Below are 11,682 nucleotides of genomic sequence, written 5' to 3'. Positions count from 1 at the left end.
AATAAACAAACGCATAACGTAAGCGGAAACTATAACTACTAGTTTCGTCATAAACCAACCCATCACTCCATATGTAATAACAGATAACAATAGGTCCAGAAATTTTGAACACACAGCCCTTTCCAAAACCGGCACGAATCGACGTTTTGGCACTCGGACATCTCTGATCACATCTACGTTGACTCGACCACCGAATTCATTTCACTGTACAGACACACGACACAGTATCATCAAACGTCAGTTACCGTACTGACGCAAACATAAAGGTTATAATCCTTATATCCTTGTGTTATAAGGATATAAAGATTCTTCCATCTTAACTGCCTAATCGAGAATTTGCCTGTGACGTTGCAGTAGCTGATTGGCTGCCATTTAAAAAGGGATGGTGTTGCTGGGTAATAAAACGATTCTTGTCTTATGTCTCACGACAAGCACTACTTTGATATACGACGTATTTTTGGTGTTGGATAGACAGTCATATTTATTCGACAATGAATTTTCCAGAGGAAGGTTAAATTGCCAGGTAATTATAATATTTAAAGTAGGTATATGACGTAGCTGATTTGAATTTATCTGAGGACTGACAGATGGCAACGTGATTGCTGAACGCTTACTTGGAAATAGCACTAGCTATATACCATATTACTCATTATTCAAATCATTCACATGACTCTACATACTTTGTATGAATTCTAAGCAGACAATGCAATGAGCAATGTTTCGCGAAAATCGTGTGACCAGAATGAAAGGTTTAGCTAATAAAAATAATGGTAAAATATGGCAACGTTCGCCCTGAACAAAACGTTCAGTGGAAACCCCACAGATGGCGCTCGATTTTTTGGAGGGAAAGCTGGTCGACGATCTTGCTTCGTTGCTGTATCATTCCGTAATTTTTCTTATTATTATAGTGTTCTGTGAACCGTGCCAACTCGTGGATAGAATTTTATGGAATGTATATTTATAAGAGGTGGGTTTACTTGCTGTTTGTCGTAATGGATAATGATGTATTGTTAAGATTTAATGTTGGTGGAATGGCTCTCGTGAAACCTGACATTCGTAAACAAATTGTTACATGTAGTTTCCATGATCTCGAACTGGATTGAGTTAATATTCTTTTGAGTAGTAGAAACTTGGTAAGAGACTAAAGCAAATGTTTTTTTTTTTGTTCAGGTGAGGTGTTTCATACAGGCTGTATTTCGTTGTAAAGACTCAGTGGTGAACCAGCAAAAACTAGGCCTAAGCAATCCTTCAGTGAGGTTTCCTCATTTACTGATATTAATTATTTTGCAGTGAAAGATATTTAAGTTTATTGTACATCCAGAATTATAAGACACGGGCATGTTTAAATTCCTCGCCCACAGTCTTAAGAAAGGTTAAGTCTAGGCCTATTTTCCAGGTCTTGCATGGACATTCATGATTTTCACCGTATTCTTTTTCATGAAACCTATTATCTAGGGCTAGCCCAACGTCATAACGCCTGCTTAACTGTAGAAAATACAATGAATCATTCATCGTAAGCCGTCTTCATAGGCTATTACTTGGTTGTACATGTTTGAGTGGCGATAAAAGGAAAACTAATCCCGTTACGTTTGGTCATGATTTTTTTCCCCCTGTTCAGTTTTCCTCTTCCCAAATGCAATAAATCTCAAGGGTTCTCGTGTCCCATGTTAAATATTACCGCTGTTTTATTATGTTACTGCTACTGTATCCTAAGCAACGGGAGAATTTTATCGAGCATTTCGTGCATTTACGTGATAAAAATACACTGGCTGGGAATGGATACTTGTGTAAGTTATTGTTATATACTATTTGCAAGCCAACTTGTACCCTTGAGTTGGAAAGGGCCCCCTATAAGTAAAGCAAAATAGTTGTGCACACATCGCTAGGCTATGCACAATGAACGGTGGAGTGTGAAACCACTCGCCGCCCGGGGTCAAGCGAATGTTAGGTTAGGGTATATGGCAATGGAATATGAAATTTAGGGAAAGGCCAAGAGCAGCGAGCTGAGACCTTTGAAATCATCGCTGAAAGGATATTGAGATTAAGAAGGATGTAAAGGTGTAAGAGGAGGAAAACCTCGCTGTTGCACTATGAAACAATTGTCAGGAGAGGGTGGAAAGTAAGGTGGAAGCAATAGGAGGTGAACGGAGGTACAGTAAAAGGAATGAAAGGGGTCGCAGCCAAAGGACGCTGCACAGAAACTTAAGTAATGCCTACGGTGCACCTCGTGAGGTGCACTGACGGCACTGTCCTCAAACTGGAAGGTTAGTATATATCTCTGTTGAAATATTGTCTTCGATCTGCTCTTAAAGTGGCCGAGACCCGTGGAAACACCGCACGCAACCCTTTTAGCCTTATTAACTACATGAAATGAATAACAAAGAAAAACCTTGAAGTTAGACATATAAGCCTATTACCGTAGGGGGACAGTGCCGTCAGTGCACTTCAGGCATTACTTAAAGTTCTTTGCAGCGTGCCTTCGGTCGCAGCTGGAACCCCTTTCATTCCTTTTACTGTACCTCCGTTCATATTTTCTTTCTTCCATCTTGTTTTCCATCCTCTCCTAACAATTGTTTCATAGTGTAACTGCGAGGTTTTCCTCCTGTGACACCTTTCAAACCTTTTTACTGTCAATTTCCGTTTCAGCGTTGAATGATCTCATAGGCCCCAGCGCTTGGCCGTTGGCCTAAACTCTATATTCTATATCCTGTTTATATGAGGCTCCTTATCAAATAATTATTTACACCTTATTTGAACTTATGAAGTTCTAATGATTCAACGACATGGTTATGCATAACATGTGTATTACTTTCATTAGAGTATTTTACGATTTTTGACCTTGAATACTGCCATCAGTATACTGATGTATATAACCCTTAAACGCCTATAGGCAAAAAAGGAAATAAAATTGAGTGGTGTGTTGGGTAATTTATAGTAACTTGGTATCTTTAAACTTTGGTTAATGTAAACTTCCCCATTTGCACTAAAAAACTTGCGAGTTAAGAAAAACTGCATGTTCCCATGCTATATGTACAGTAGTAAATGACAGATTACTGTCTCTGGTTTTTCGTGTAGATCGGAAATGATTCTAGGCTGAACCTTTTTTTTTTCATTGTTTTACGTAACGCGCATCTGGCTTTCGTTTCGCTTTGTGTAGACTAGTCCAGAAGACCAGACCAGCTCTGTTATTCCCTTTACCATCTTGCCACACTTACAGGCCGCCTTTGGGTGAATTCTGTGGTGATGTAAGACCTGTTTAATCTAAACCAACCCGCCAGCTGGTTGAATGGGGAATTTGATGGTGTCTTGTGATTACGGTTATTCGTTTAGCCCGCTACCTATCCGGTATTTTCAAGTACTCCCAGACGCCACCAGAAATGGACAGTTTTAGCATGACGAAATCTACATTAATTCATTTTTATCACCCTATGTGTAGCTGTACATATTGGCACATCAACAGCTTAAACAAATAATTAAAACTGACAAATACTTCATCCTTGAGAGACTAGAAGTATAGTGGTAATAGTACTTGAGTTATTAGACTTACGGCTTCTTGGCTATTATTGTGATTGATTGACGTTAATGCCGCAAGGATATGTTATAATATATATATATATATATATATATATATATATATATATATATATATATATATATATATATATTATTTTACAAATATTTATCACATTTACCTCACGTTGTTGTTACCGGAAAACTTCCTGAAAGAGACTCGTGCAACGGATTTGAACTCTTGACTTTTGATTTTTTTATCAATACCCTTGGTACTAGTACTACAACAAGTAGTAGTAGTAGTCTGTTAAGTATGAAGTATTTGTCAGTTCTGAAAACCTTGTCAGCACACATTAAATATTTAAGATCAGAACAGTATATACTGTATTTCGAAGTGATATCGTAACGTTGTCCACAGTGGATTGCAACAGCAACGAAAGACACCGATCGTTTAAAGGCAGCCTGTATTTCATATAAACTTTTCACTATTCGCTGTCAATTTATGTTAAATCGCGTCTCTACGATTACATGGGTTTCAATGTTACTTCCCGTCAAGATGACGTCATGGTGCGACTTTGGGCGGGATTACAAACGTTAGCGTTGAAATGGTGTCATAAGCGATCTCTTCGCCATTACGTGATGCCTTGCCGTCAACAAAGGCGTGTGTTACACTTGCCACCTTTTCGCTGACGTAAACAGGTATTTTTCTTTCATCGGGTGGCATTTAGACCAGAAATACACTTATTGTTTCCATTTTCGTAAAAGTCTTAGAAATTTTAACTTTATGCCAAAAGGACAACTGCTAGTTTTAAGTGCACTTATCTAAAACATGATAACCCCCCCTTCTTGGGGGCTGTCGTTATTGTTTTCCAACAGTTAAGCGTAGAATATATTCTTTATAAATTAATTACCATATGTTAGTTATACTTCTGTTGAGATGTTTTAACTTACGGTGGTCTCAGTTATGGGTAGGTACTAGACAAACAGTCTCTCACATTTCTTTAAATGGTATCGAATTTATGCCAAAGGAGCACCAGTGGGGCAGGGTCCTTCCTCGACGAAAGAGCTGTAATTTCTGTTAGTTTTTCCTAAAGTTTTCACTGCATTCCTTCATAATGAAGTTGCGTCTTCTTGCAAGCTGACATATAATACGGCTTTGTGTTTTGTCAATGGAACTTACTTTGAAATATCATTACTCAGATTATACTGTCACACTTAGCAATCACATAGACGTATAGTTGACGAATACCTTTTTATATAATTTTAGCCTACATTTTACCATGACGATTTAACTGGGTGCCTTCCAAAAGGTAGTAGCCATCCGGTTCATGGCGAGAATCTTGGAATGAATTTGCTACCCCCGTGTATTACTCCACGCTGGCTACGACAGCGCAGTTGGCTAACTATCAAGTAAATAATTCACAACACAACTGAATTTAAAGAATTCTTGGCATGATATCCTTACCGTTGATTTATGATATATATATATATATATATATATATATATATATATATATATATATATATATATACACACACACACACACACACACACGAAGGTACTGTTGGAAAACCAATACAGTGGGAATTCCTAGTGAATGTCAGTTTTTATTTATAGAAGAGCGGGATTTATCCGTCCCCTCGCTTCCCGCCATGTAACTGAATTCGATAGCGGAGCGATCACTCTGTCATGTGCGTGTGTGTTCAACTGTCTGTCCGACAACACACTAAATTTAAAGGGCTTTACTAGAAAGTGGCTGAATGTTACGTTTCATGTTAAATTTATTGATTTATTTTAAAGTTTAGTGATGTGAATGTTCATTTTGAATTCATTACGTTCATTTTCCTGTGTGGTTAGTGATTTGAATTTCAATCAGCTCTCAATAGCTTTGGTGTTTGGTCGAGTCTAAACTTCTTTTTACGTGTTAATATTTTTGTAATGATTGCAAATTACGGCGGGATTAGGTGTATATTCATGTACGCTCCTGGCGGTGTTTAATCATAGGACTTAGGTGCACGGTTACACACACAAATTGGCCAAGGTTCTTTGTCGAAACTTAATCGTAGTACTAGAATTTCCATGTTCACAACCTCCTATTGAGATGGAAATTGCATGAACACTAATGGAGATGATTTATGTGTGTGTATATGTATAATATACATATATGTATGCATATGCTTATATATGTACAGTATGTGTGCAAATGTAATAGTCACAGACTCTGTAAACTCTTGATTTCCCCTCACTTTCTGGACGCATATTCAACAGTGAGAATATCGACAGTTTAAGAATGATTGTGATGAATGTGTGTGTGTATATATAATTTATATATATATATACATATATATGTATATGTGTGTGTATACATACACGATCAGGTTCATATGTACTCATATGTATGCATATGGACAGTAGCCAGTATATAATATGGATGAACCTTTGAAGCCTTGTAAAAATGGCATTCGAACACCAATGCAACAATGTTTGTTCGAGTAGAGTAACTTGCATAATACTTTGTGAAAATATTTGCACTACGTTCCATGCATGTTAGTTAGCCAGGCTTATTATGACACAACTGATAACTTTTTAATTCGTTAGTTTACCAGTTTTGACAGTTTGTTGATCACACAGAGAGAGAGAGAGAGAGAGAGAGAGAGAGAGAGAGAGAGAGAGAGAAGAGAGACTCGACTGCGATAGACATTGTACAGTGAATGATTTGTATCAGATATGTTTTGTCTTTTTTAAGTAAAACCTAGTAAATTCATTTTAAACGAATGCTCTTAATATAACAGTAGTCAGTGTATAGTATAAAGAATTTTATGTATAGAGTATACGTTGGGTGCACCTGCGCAATAGGGGAATTTATCAGCTCCGTTGTTTAACAACAAACGCATTTCCTTACGGGAAACACAACAATTCCTCTCCCTGCTAACATATATATTTAAATATAAACCATAACTGAACTTGTAACGTGGATGGTGTATTGATGTCCCAGAACTGGCACACTTGGGCTACAAACTAAAGGTAATTGCAAGAGCAGGTATTCAGATAGTTCTACCGTGTCTTCGCTTTGTTGCGCACGTGTTTTTCGAGGAAAATGAGGATTCGTGTGGTGCAGATATGACCTCAGGAAAGGATGACTAGGGGACATGTAATTTTCTTGGCGGTATTTTTCAATGTCGGTTGCTTTTCCCGCTTATTTTTCTCATCGACTGCCGTTGGGGCTTGCGTGGTAGGGAGGGGTGGGGTTGAAGGAGGTGCATCATGGAAACTGTGTGAGTTCGCGATTTGTTTTTGTTACCACGGGAGGTCCCAGCAAAGCAGCGGAAAACCTTTTGGTTATTTTACCACTGATCTTGAACATTCAGTGATATTAACGAAATCTGAATACTGTACTGAATTCATTTTTGATTCTGCCAGTAAGCTGCAGACTTTCCTATCTTCATAGACCCAAGTTATAAAGTAAAATTGTTTTATGCCTATGCTATCTTACTACTGTTGTGATAAAGTTCCCTTAAAATGGGAATTTTACGGGCTGAGAAAACAAGAACAAGAAAAAAAAGATACGGTCTCTAACATAGTAATCGCATTATTGTTGATTCCACGTGGTAAACGACTTGAACGAACGGTGCCTTAATGAAACCACAGATATAATTGATGAGTATTACCGGGACCCTTTATTAAATTAGGTAGTCCTAGTTGTTAACACCGTCGTTGAGTACCCCCAGAGAGTGGCTGTAATTAAGGACTGTGAAGTTTACGAAGCTACATTGATTGTCTTTACGAAGCATTCACTTTTACTGTGTGTAAGCGCTGTTTTTTTTTTACAGATGAGAATAAAAAGGTATATACATTTGCCTATTTAAAAACTAGTATAAAGTACCACTAGGCCTACTATGAGTTTTATGTTAACAGCTCTGGGAAATTTAATTTTTTTCTTTTTTATTACGTTGTTCATTTACGCTTAGATAAAATAACGTGCTTTATACACACACACACTATATATATATATATATATATATATATATATATATATATATATATATATACACACACACACACACACACACGTTATTGATTTATGCTGGAAATAACATGTTTAAAGCACCCAAAAATGTTTTTCAACTACCCAAATAATTTTTCTAGTTTCAATAATATTGCAGCCACTGAGGCGATTTACGATTCTGAAAATGTATATAATAATCCGCGTACATATCCACTTGTTTATTATCCAGTTGAGAATGCCATGGGGATTGCATGAGCTGCTTTCGTGCATCCTCAAGAATTAGACCGAGCCCCCAGCTCTTAATTCGAGGTTGATCTTCAAATAGCCTCGGCAAAAGGAGATTAGAGGCTCTTTTGTGACTTACTGGCTCGAACGTATCATTTCTCTTCCGTTAAAATTTGCAAGATTCAAGTAAGGGTGTTGGAAGGAGACTGCAACCGTTTGATGAATGTTACAAACCAATTACACATTACTCTGTAATTTCCATGTGAAGAGGTGCGAGAATCCTTGCATGACTGGATTGCTGCGATGTTTATTAGGTTTAACTTGTGCATATTGCGTTTTATATGACTGCATTCATGTGTATATGTAATACAAATCATCTTGGCACGTATCTATGGATATTTTCTGTTTCTCCTGTTACGGTGCGTTTTCTAACATTCTTTTTTTTGTTCCTTATTTATATTCAGTCTCTTTAGAACTAGGAATTTAGATTGCCCGGGTCGCTACAGTTGCCACAGAGGCTCGTGTGGTGGCAACAACTATGGCATATTGAAGTTGGTTGTTTCATTGTACTTGGTTGAAATGCTTTAGCTGTAGTTTGTATTTGTACTTATTTAGTGGTATTCCCTTATTCCGTTTTCTGTAGTTTGATTTTCTCTCAATTTCTATAAGATATCCTGGTATATATTATTCTATATTGATATACAAGTATGATATATATATATATATATATATATATATATATATATATATATATATATATATATATATATATGTGTGTGTGTGTGTGTGTGTGTGTGTGTGTGTGTGTGTTTGGGGCAAAGTTCTCTCATAATGGAAAACAATACTAGCCCGAAGCCGAACAAAGAATAGTGTACCAACGTTGTTTACCTCTTTACCTGGCCAGATAGGATGTGCCAGTCCTGCGAAAAAAACGTACGTTGGTCACACTTTCACCACACTAAAAAGACGCCTACAGGTCCTTTCGAAGTAATGGATCAATTCACCAACACTACATACACCATCACAACCGCAAACTCACGACGCAAGAGCTAGTGGACAATATTTTCCGAACGTTCTACGTTATTCCGAATTTAGTTTGATGGATAAAAAAAACTAAGATTAACTCTTTGTTCCATTAACTGGGAACACAACAACACAGATGTTCCGTCACTCATCGTAACCTCTTCAGTGTGTATTATCTGTTGCTGTTGTTTTTGATGATCCGGCTTTATGCCAGCGCGGGCACTGGCTCATATAGCAACCCGTAAGAAAGTTTTATCTGGACATAGCGTCCTGTTGTCTTGTTACAGTGTGCGGACGGATATGTAGCGTCCAAAACAATAATTATAATAACATTAAGTACTGTACAGTAAAAAAAATTTCAATGAATTTATAGATATAAAAAGTGACAATACAATAAAATCCATAATGAAAATAATTTTCTTTGTGAAAAATAATGAAACTATAAACCTATGTGTTCTAGTTGTGGTGGCAACAAACTAAAGAGAAATAGAAATACAGGTATACGGATTGCGGGGACAGGTGGGGTCTTAGTGGTGAGGACGGGGGCAGGAGGGAGGGGGTGGAGGAGAGAGCGTGATTTAAAAGGTGTTGCCGTTGTTGTGGTTATTTCTTGTGTTAACGTTGTATGTTGTAGAGCGTCCGCTAGATGGAAGTGATCCTTCCGCCTCTCGTTTCCCATTCAGTGTTGGTTTGTGCAATGAAATGCAAACAGATTCCGCTATAATTAATCTGTGGCGACTGTGTTCTAGAAAGATCATTCCCATCTAGTAGACACCCTACAATATACAACGCTAACACAAGAAATAACCTTACCAACGGCAACAACACCTTTTAACCACGCGCGTTCTCCTCTCTCTCTCTCTCTCTCTCTCTCTCTCTCTCTCTCTCTCTCTCTCTCTCTCTCTCCACACCACTTGTCCCCGTAATCCGTTATACCTGCATTTCTATTTCTGTTTAGTTTGTTGCCACCACAACTAGAACGCTTAGGTTTATGTTTTCATTATTTTTCACAAAGAAAATTGTCTTCATTATGGAGTTTATCGTATTGTCACTTTTTATAACTAAAATAATCTAAAATGTTTTTTATTGTACTTAATGTTATTATAATTATTGTTTTGGACGCTACATATCCGTCCGCACACTGTTACAAGACAACGGGACGCTATGTCCAGATAAAACTTTTTTATGGGCTGCTCTATGAGCCAGAGCACGTGCTGGCATAAAGCCATCTCAATAAAATAAAACAACAACTGATAATACACTCTGAAGAGGTCACGACGAGTGAAGGAACAGCTGTGGTGTTGTTTTCCCAGTTAATGGAACAAAGAGGTAATCTTCGGTTTTTTTATCCAACAACTGAATTTGGAATAACGTAGAAGATTCAGAAAATATTGTCAAACTAATAAGAAGTTGATCAACAATCAAAAGGCATAGAATTAAACGAAATCTGCATATATATATATATATAATATATGTATATATATGTATATATATATGTGTGTGTATGCATATAATATATATGTATATGCGTGTGTATGTATGCTTGTATGCATATAAACAGTAGTGTTTATGTGCAAAATTGCATGTTTAGGCAGGTAGGTCTACTTACTTTGATGAAATAAGATGGATGGGAATTTAAGGCAGTTAACTCCTCACTTCTCATTTTTTCACCTCGTAAAGGATAATAATAGCTGTAAATTTTTGCGTTGCAATTACTTCCAGGCTTGCGGTCTTCAGTTCATTCTTTATGCAAATCTCCATGTCATCCCAATTGATGCGTATCTTTCATTAAAGTGAATATGTGAGGTTAGCTCATTGTAATAATTATCAACTCTAGTTTTGCAGTTGCTGTGAATTTCTTTGTACTTGGTGATGGTCACCGTCTCTCTCTCTCTCTCTCTCTCTCTCTCTCTCTCTCTCTCTCTCTCTCTCTCTCTCTCTCTCTCTCTCCCCAAGTATGACATCTATTCTAGGACAAGGCGTAAATTTCAAGCTTCTGAACTTTTTGATGTATTGAACACGGAAATTTTTACACTGATTTTTGAATTACTGTATGCTCGTTCCTTACTTAACACCTTAACATGGCACAGTTATGAAACTGAAAAATCTTTCCTCTTTTTTTTACAGACCTGTTTATTGAAGATGCTGTTCATTCCGTCAAATGACTGAAAATCTATCACCATATAACAAGAATCTTCAATGTGACAATTTTCTCAGCTTCAAAGTAAGTAAACCGAGTACTTATCTTGTCATTCATGGCTGGAAACTCTTCTTCAGTTGCGAATGAAGACCTGTCTGTTTTTATTCGTTTATTCTGTCGTATTTTGCATATTGGTCTCCGGGTTGCTCGGCAGTAGTTGTCTTGTGTCTTGAATTGTTGGATAAAAAAAAAGGAGTAAGAAATGCGCCGAAGTTTCTTCGGTGCAATCGAGTTTTCTGTACAGCGTAGAATGCCGTATGAGCCGTGGCCCATGAAAATTTCAGCCACGGCCCGGTGTTGGCCTGTCCTATAGCGTTGCCAGACACACGATCATGGCTAACTTTAACCTTAAATAAAATAAAAACAACTGAGGCTAAAGGGCTGCAATTTGGTATGTTTGATGACTGGAGGGTGGATTATCATTATACCAGTTTGCAGGCCTTTAGCTTCTGTAGTTTTTAAGACCTGAAGCGGACAGACAAAGCCATCTCAATAGTTTTCTTTTACAAGAAAACTAAAGGAGTTCCGTCAAATTTCTTATTTCAGATCTTGTTATTAATCTCTGGCACCATAATCTGTTCGGTTCCTTTTGCATGTCTAGTGAAATTTTGTACAATTTTGATCCTTGCATTCAGATCTTAACAGACTGTAATGCGCACCACGTAGTACTAGATATGCAATTAATTCTGACTGTTGACTTTTCGTTTGTGAGGTCCC

At 37.3% G+C, this 11,682-nt stretch overlaps 1 protein-coding gene across 3 annotated transcripts in view; it reads right to left on the bottom strand.

The window, feature by feature from the left end:
- Positions 1-372, bottom strand: part of LOC136849743 (BTB/POZ domain-containing protein 6-B-like) — a 119,583-nt gene extending 119,211 nt beyond the window's left edge. The window contains exon 1 of one of the 3 annotated variants that reach the window (XM_067123132.1): positions 1-372. This exon is cut by the window's left edge and continues 719 nt beyond it. The gene's annotated coding sequence lies outside the window, so the exon portion shown is untranslated. The other 2 variants (XM_067123133.1, XM_067123134.1) reach the window with 2 other exon arrangements.
- Between the last annotated feature and the right edge of the window lie 11,310 nt (positions 373-11,682).

Source organism: Macrobrachium rosenbergii, chromosome 21, assembly GCF_040412425.1.
Source record: "Macrobrachium rosenbergii isolate ZJJX-2024 chromosome 21, ASM4041242v1, whole genome shotgun sequence".
Taxonomy (NCBI): domain Eukaryota; kingdom Metazoa; phylum Arthropoda; class Malacostraca; order Decapoda; family Palaemonidae; genus Macrobrachium; species Macrobrachium rosenbergii.
This window is presented reverse-complemented; position numbering and strand designations above follow the sequence as displayed.